We start from the raw sequence: 7,853 nt of genomic DNA on the forward strand, positions 1-7,853 counted from the left end.
TGCCATCCTCTCTGGTGGTCGATCGATCACTGTGACCACCAGGGAGGAGGCAGCGTGTATAATACATTTTGTTTACCTAACAAAGTGTATTATACACTTTCAATTGGCTCTTTCAAAAATTTACAACCCGCCGGCACTGCTGATTGGCCGACAGGTTGACGTCACAGGCGAGTGGAGCCTAATGCCGGCGATTGCACGCACGCACGAATGCCCGCAATCCTCTCTTCCAGGACCCGATGCCTATGGGCGTTAGGCGGTCCTGGGCGTGCCACTTTGCCGACGCCCATAGGTAGTGGGCGGTTGGCAAGTGGTTAAACATGTCACCACTTTCATGCTTTACCACCTGTAAGATACAGGCATTACATAAGGGCTTAGGATAAGAGGGGGCCAGCCTTTTTGACAAATACCACATTCTCTGGTAACTTTGAAAGACGTGGGGTTCTGAAAAATATAAACAGAGCGTTAGAGTACAAAAAGAAAAGATATTGTCCCCATATGCTGATAAAAAAAAAGACCTTACCTGGTCAGTATCAGGCTGATCAACAGTGTCCCTGCCCTGAGAGGAGTCCTCCATGGCGGATAGCAGAGGCAAAGCTGTGTACAGCATACTATGCTCAGCGGCATCTGTGTAATAAACAGACGCCGGCAGCGCTTCCACGAGGTTTTAAGGTCCGCCCCCTACAGGCGGAAGTTCTGGGTGCCACGCGAACAAACTTCCGCCACCTCTAGTGGAAAGTGCCGCCTCCTCGCTCAGCGCTTATGCGGAAAGCCGGACGCGAGGATACAAGCAGGGCCGCAGAAGTGCAGAGCACTGGTCAGGTCCCGCTCCACCAGCCCGTCATCTGCCTTGTCTCAGCCCCACACAGCGGACGGCTGGCTCAGAGTCCCAGTATACTCTGGCCGGCAGGAGAGCCCAGCAATTGTATCCTGTCTGTCCAGGGGACAGGAAAGCACTGAGGATCAGGGCCGGCCTTTGACCTGAGCGACCAGTGCGATCGCTCAGGGCGCCGGGTTCCAGGGGGCGCTCCTGTCCCTTGGGCGCATGTTTTACTATGGAAGCTGCCGCTGCGGGCCCCGGCTGGGTCCTCTCGCTCCGCCCCCTGGTGTCGCTGCTAGGGGTGATGGGGCAAACATGTGCGTGCGGCCGCCGTGATGGAGGGGAGAGCCGCAGCGCGGGGAGGGCAGCCCGACCTCTCCCTCTCTTCCTCTCCGGGCCACCCTCCGTGCTCCCCCCCTCCGATGCAGACTGGAGCAGGAAGTAATGCAGAGAGAACAACTCACCTCCCTGGTTCCGATCGCCGGCGCCGCTCACTTGCCGCTGGTCTCTTCTACATAGTCACTGATACACACTAAACTTCCTGCTTAACAGGAAGTTTAGTGTTTATCAGTAACTATGCAGAAGAGGAGACCAGCTGCAAGTGAGAGGCGCCGGCGATCGGAACCAGGGAGGTGAGTTGTTCTCCCTGCATTACTTCCTGCTCCATTCTGCATCGGAGGGGGGGAGCACGGAGGGTGGCCCGGAGAGGAAGGGAGGGAGAGGTCGGGCTGCCCTCCCCACGGCTCCCCCTCCACTATGAGGGGAGGGAGGGGGGGGGATGTACCTACCTACCTAATCTATACTGGGGGCAGCTACCTATCTAGCCAATACTGGGGGCACCTACCTATCTAACCTATACTGGGGGGCAGCTACCTATCTAACCTATAATGGGGGGCAGCTACCTATCTAATCTATACTGGGGGCACCTACCTATCTAACCTATACTGGGGGCAGCTACCTATCTAGCCAATACTGGGGGCACCTACCTATACTGGGGGGCAGCTACCTATCTAATCGATACTGGGGGCAGCTACCTATCTAGCCAATACTGGGGGCACCTACCTATCTAACCTATACTGGGGGGCAGCTACCTATCTAGCCAATACTGGGGGGACCTACCTATACTGGGGGGCAGCTACCTATCTAATCTATAGTGGGGGCAGCTACCTATCTAACCTATACTGGGGGGCAGCTACCTATCTAATCTATACTGGGGGCACCTACCTAATCTAACCTATACTGGGGGACACCTACCTATCTAACCTATAATGGGGGGCAGCTACCTATCTAACCTATACTGGGGGGCACCTACCTAATCTAACCTATACTGGAGGGCAGCTACCTATCTAGCCAATACTGGGGGCACCTACCTATACTGGGGGGCAGCTACCTATCTAATCTATACTGGGGGCACCTACCTATCTAACCTATACTGGGGGGCAGCTACCTATCTAATCTATACTGGGGGCACCTACCTATCTAACCTATACTGGGGGCGGCTACCTATCTAGCCAATACTGGGGGAACCTACCTATACTGGGGGGCAGCTACCTATCTAATCTATACTGGGGGCAGCTACCTATCTAACCTATACTGGGGGCACCTACCTATCTAACCTATACTGGGGGCACCTACCTATCTAACCTATACTGGGGGCAGCTACCCATCTAACCTATACTGGGGGCATCTACCTATCTAACCTATACTGGGGCAGCTATCTATCTAACCTTTGCTGGGGGCACCTACCGATCTAATCTATACTGGGGGCAGCTACCCATCTAACCTATACTGGGGGCAGCTACCTATCTAACCTATACTGGGGGCAGCTACCTATCTAACCTATACTAGGGACACCTACCTATCTAATCTATACTGGGGGCAGCTACCTATCTAATCTATACTGGGGGCAGCTACCTATCTAATCTATACTTGGGGCAGCTACCTATCTAATCTATACTGGGGGCATCTACCTATCTAATCTATACTGGGGCAGCTACCTATCTAACCTGTACTGGGGGGCAGCTACCTATCTCATCTATACTGGGGGCAGATACCTATCTAATCTATACTGGGGGCATCTACCTATCTAATCTATACTGGGGCAGCTACCTATCTAACCTATATTGCAGGTACCTACCTATCTAACCTGTGCTGGGGGCACCTACCTATCTAACCTATAGCTGGGACAAATGCCTACCTAACCTATACTGGGGCAAGTATACTGGCTACCTATACTGGGGACACCTACCTGGCTAACATATACTGGGGGGGGGGGGGATCTATAGCTGGCTACCTTTACTGGGTCACCTATGCCTGGCTACCTATACTGGGGGGACTTATAGCTATATGTCAGGAATCAGGATGGTCGGAGGCACGCTGAGCCTCAGGCAGCTGCAGAGAAGTGCGCAGCACGTGTGCCACTCAGCCCTGTGACAATATCCTGAATGACGACGAGTCCTTCTTTCCTGCTCCCAGAATCCTGGCACCTACACTGGCACTAAGCCCCCCCCCCCCCCATTAGTGTATGTGTGTGGTGCGCTCACACGCGAAGAGGATGAATGTGGGAGGGGGGGGGGGGGGCAAAATCTGGCCGGCCCTGCTGAGGATAGGTAGGATGATGTGGTTATTTAATTGTATCTTGTGCTTCCTGTCCCCTACGCAGGCGGAGCTATCTCATGGTTCCACCCCGAGTAGAGGCGAGCAGAAAAATGTCTTTCCTTTTTGACAATGCTCGTTGCCTGGCTGTACTGCTTCTAATACTTTTGGCCATAGACACCGGACAAGCATGCAGATCAGATGTTTCTGACAAACGTCTGACAAGATTAACTGAATGCTTGTTTCAAGTGTGATTTAGACACTACTGACCAGATCAGCAGGACAGCAACTGGTATTATTTAAAAGGAAGTAAATATGGCAGCCTCCATAGGTCTCTCATCTTGAGTTTGTTTTAAGCACTATATATGTTCACTGTATTTGCACTCTATAACCATTTGTATCTCATCCCTGATGAAGCGAGGGTGACCCATCAGGAAACACATTGCTTTTGACATGGCAGTTCATACAATAAAGAACTCTTTCCTTATACTGGAAAGCCCTTCTCACTTATTGTTCCACACATGCTAGAGATGGGAGAGGTGCCTGAAAACAGCATTTCTCATTATTATCAGAAAACAGAGAAGCACGTAGACCTGCAGACAAACTGATGTTGCCTGATGCCTGAATCCACTCATAAGCCTTATTTACTGATTAGTCAAAATTGGCTCTCTCAGCAACAACTCAAGGTGAGCTGCTTAATGGGGTTAAGCATCCCCATACATTTAGGCCACTTGCACACTTGTGTGCTGCGTTGCCCCGCATTACTCTTCCACACCACTTCCCCACTGCAAGGGCCATGCAAGTCTATGGAGACTTGTACAGTTCACATGACAGTTAACATATCTAAATCGCTGCAATGCCGATGCAAAGGCTGCAGCACCTTACTGCATGATCCGAACCTACCGCACGGATTATGTAGCAATGCAGGTCAATGGATGAAGCAGGAAATGTGCATGATAGGAGCACGGTGCAATGCAGCGTGCATGTGTAAAACTACAGGAAACCCAGTGACGTACTTCAAAGCACTGCATAGCACTAGCTGAGGGATGGGCCTATGCATATGACCCTGTCACCGTACAGTGGCACATGGTCATATGAAGCAACATTTCTGTTGTGCAATGTGGTGCTCCCACCACATCACAAACCTCAGGTGTGTAACCGACCTTAAACACAAGGAGCTCTTTTTGTCTTTCTCTTCTTTTACTGGTTGAAATCCACAAAAAACAGGCACGGATTGGCTCCAGTACCAATCATTGCCACTTTGGGAGCCGTTGAAAATGAGTGTGTGTGCACAAGAAAATGCGCACAGGCAAGAGGCCCCACAAGAGGATGTGCACTTTCAGGATTATGCTTGCTAGGGTGTGGCAATCGTGCACAGTGGTGACAGAGTATAGGTCGGAAAAGAGGATTTGATTATCACGTCCAATTACCTTGCATGGAGAATGAACAATGACTGTTACAGTGATCATTCAAAAAGAAAAAAACAGGTGCGGATTGACTCAGGGAACACACGTTCCCTTGCAGCAATCATTACTGCCTTAGCACTGCCGGGAGAGTACATGCATGTATGCGCACGGAGAGAGCCCTACTTGCTTACTGGTCCACCCATGCCAGAGATGGGAGAGGTGCCCGTAAACAGCATTCCTCATCCCAGTCTGTAGACAGGGAAACAGACAAATGGATACTGCATTATAGTTAATCTACTCATAAGCTTTATTTGCTGATTAGTCAATATTGACTCTCTCAGCAACAACTCAAGGTGAGCTGCTGACTTTAAGGGTTTTAAGCATCCCCAAACATTGAAACACCATGACCCTAGACTACGATAGACCAGTGGCATACCTAGGGCATTGGACACCCAGTGTTGGGTATTAAGACTCCCCCCCCCTTTCCCAGAATAGGAAAACAGCGAGTAAGGCATGCTAAGTGTGCCACGGTGGGTAATGCCAGATGTAGATGCCCCCAGTATAGGTAATATAGTTGACCCAGTATAGGTAGCATAGTTGCCCCCTAAAGTTGCCCTAGTATAGGTAGTAAAGTTGCCCCAGTATAGGTAGCATAGTTTGCCCCGGTACGGGAGAAGCTTTGAAGGAGGGGCAGCGGGGACAGTGGCAGAGAGGAGGGCCAGATACCCACCTCCCTCACCTGAGTCCCCTCCTTCTGGCGCTTCCCCCTCCAGATATGCGGCGACAAACAGGAGCAGTGGGCAAGGAATTACTCAGCTGCTTCCTGCGTTTCAGGCACCGGTGCGCTGTGTCTTCATCCATGCCACTAGTATCTGCCTTCTCCAAAGCTCACTGTGCTTCCTTATTAGCAGAACACAGTGAGCGGCGGAGGAGGGGACCCAGGTGAGGGAGGTGGAGGGTCTGGCCTCCATTAATGCCGTTGCTCTTCCTTCTTGCACTGCTTCCCCCCTCCTACTCATGGCCTCTGTGGTAGGCCTTTTTGACACCCCTCTCCTGTCCGTCACCCGGAGTGCCACGCCACTTGGGGCCCAATGGAAAGACCGCCTGCTAAGAGCTCGTAATCAGTTACTCCTTTTAATTGACTGAAGAAGCAGGTGAAATACCTGTGAAACGTGCTGCATTGTTTTGTGGAGTATACAAATAACATTTTGCCTGAATCAAATAGTTTGAGTTTTCAATGGGGAGATCATTCCACCACTACCTCCTATTTTTCAATACTTTTTAGCGTATATTAAATTTATTCTTCCTAGCACCTCTGTTTTGCACTATTACCTCTAAAACCTGAGATGCACTGCAGAGGGCTTTTTGATCCATCAGCGTTGCGTTTGCGCTTAGAAAAAAAAGCAAACGCTCCTATTGACTTGCATAAAATTGGCAGCAAAATCCCAGCGATTACTAATTTAAAAAAAACAAACCGATAACACTGAGATTTTACCGTTATTTTTATGCAAGTCAACAGGAGAATTTTTGAAAAACACAGAATAGATCAAAAAGCATTGTGCAGTGTGCCTCAGGCTTAAGTTTGTCCACCCTTGGTAGAGGGGTGTACCCTCCCCCATTTTCCCATCTACAGAGAGCGACTTCTTAAACGAGTGGGGTCTGGTTTAATCTCCCCACCCCCCCCTGCGTATACAGTGGTTGCCTTAGAGGCAATCCTTCCTTGTGAGTATTCATTCACAATGATTTTATTTTATGTAACATGACTAATATACTACACTATTATGGGATCTCGATTTTCTTCTGTTTTTACCAGGGATAAGCAACGGATGAAATCTGAATTACTTTAATTCGGATTTCATCCTCCTAATTAATGCACCTGAGTGAGTGTGTGTGGGGGGATAAAGCGGTATAAAACTCTGACATAATATTCAATTAAAACATGTTTTCCTACTTTTTATATCCCATACAGTTATATTTGCTTTTGTGCATAAGTATCATTATTCATTTAGAAGTTACAAGTTCCCAATGTAAATTTTTTTTGCTTTGAGAGCTGACATTGCATTTTATTCATAACTGGTGTATTCATATTGTAATGTACCCAAAAATGCTTTCCAAGTATCTGTATGTGTTCTGGAGTGTCTGAGTTGCCAGAGAATGTTTACATTCCTCACTTGATACAATTAAGTAAATAAACACAAGTTAAGTAAGTAAGATAATGTTATCTCCAGTTCGGATGCATCCAGCGTTCCCTGCAAGGAGCTTGTAAGTCCTGTGTTTAACTAGTTAAATGCTGTTCTAGTAAAAAAAAATTGTTGGTAGTATATATGTTGTAAATAATCTTTTAGAGCAAAGAAGAAATGCTGGGTTTCATACCACTTTAATCTTACCCAGCAGACGTCTCCTTTCATCCGTCCCATGGCGCCCCCCCTGGTTCATTTTGAATTGAGTTCTATATTCAGTTTTAGATATTTTTCTTGGGGTTTAACCTCCTGTGCTGTTTGGCCATTAATGTATCCTGGCTTGGTCTGACCATACACATATTGATTTTTTATGGCAGATTCCCTTTGGCCAAATCTGCTGGACACATAGTGCTGCCAACATATAGGACTTGATTCACAAAGTCGTGATAAGCCTAGCTCGCGTACAACTTTGCGCGCATAATAGTAAAAGTTTGCACACATTAACTTTCCCGTTCACGCTAACATATGGGTTAGCGCGTCAACGGGGAAAGTTAGTGCACGCAAAACTTTACTATTACGCACGCAAACCTGTGGGCATGCTAGGCTTACCACGGCCGTGATGGCATTTATTACGGCTTTGTGAATCAAGACTATTGAGTGCTTCACCAATGATTGAATTTGTGCAGTTTCTAATGATGGTGTGATTGGACAAGTTACAAATGATGTACGTGATCAGATCAGAGTTCCAGTCATCAATCTCAGACACTAGCTTCCCCTCAGAAAACAGAACCATGCACTCTTGTAAACAACTTGTGTTACACACACAGACTTACGGATAAAGTGTTGCGCCAGGAG

The sequence above is a fragment of the Hyperolius riggenbachi genome, chromosome 1, assembly GCF_040937935.1.
Source record: "Hyperolius riggenbachi isolate aHypRig1 chromosome 1, aHypRig1.pri, whole genome shotgun sequence".
Lineage (NCBI taxonomy): Eukaryota > Metazoa > Chordata > Amphibia > Anura > Hyperoliidae > Hyperolius > Hyperolius riggenbachi.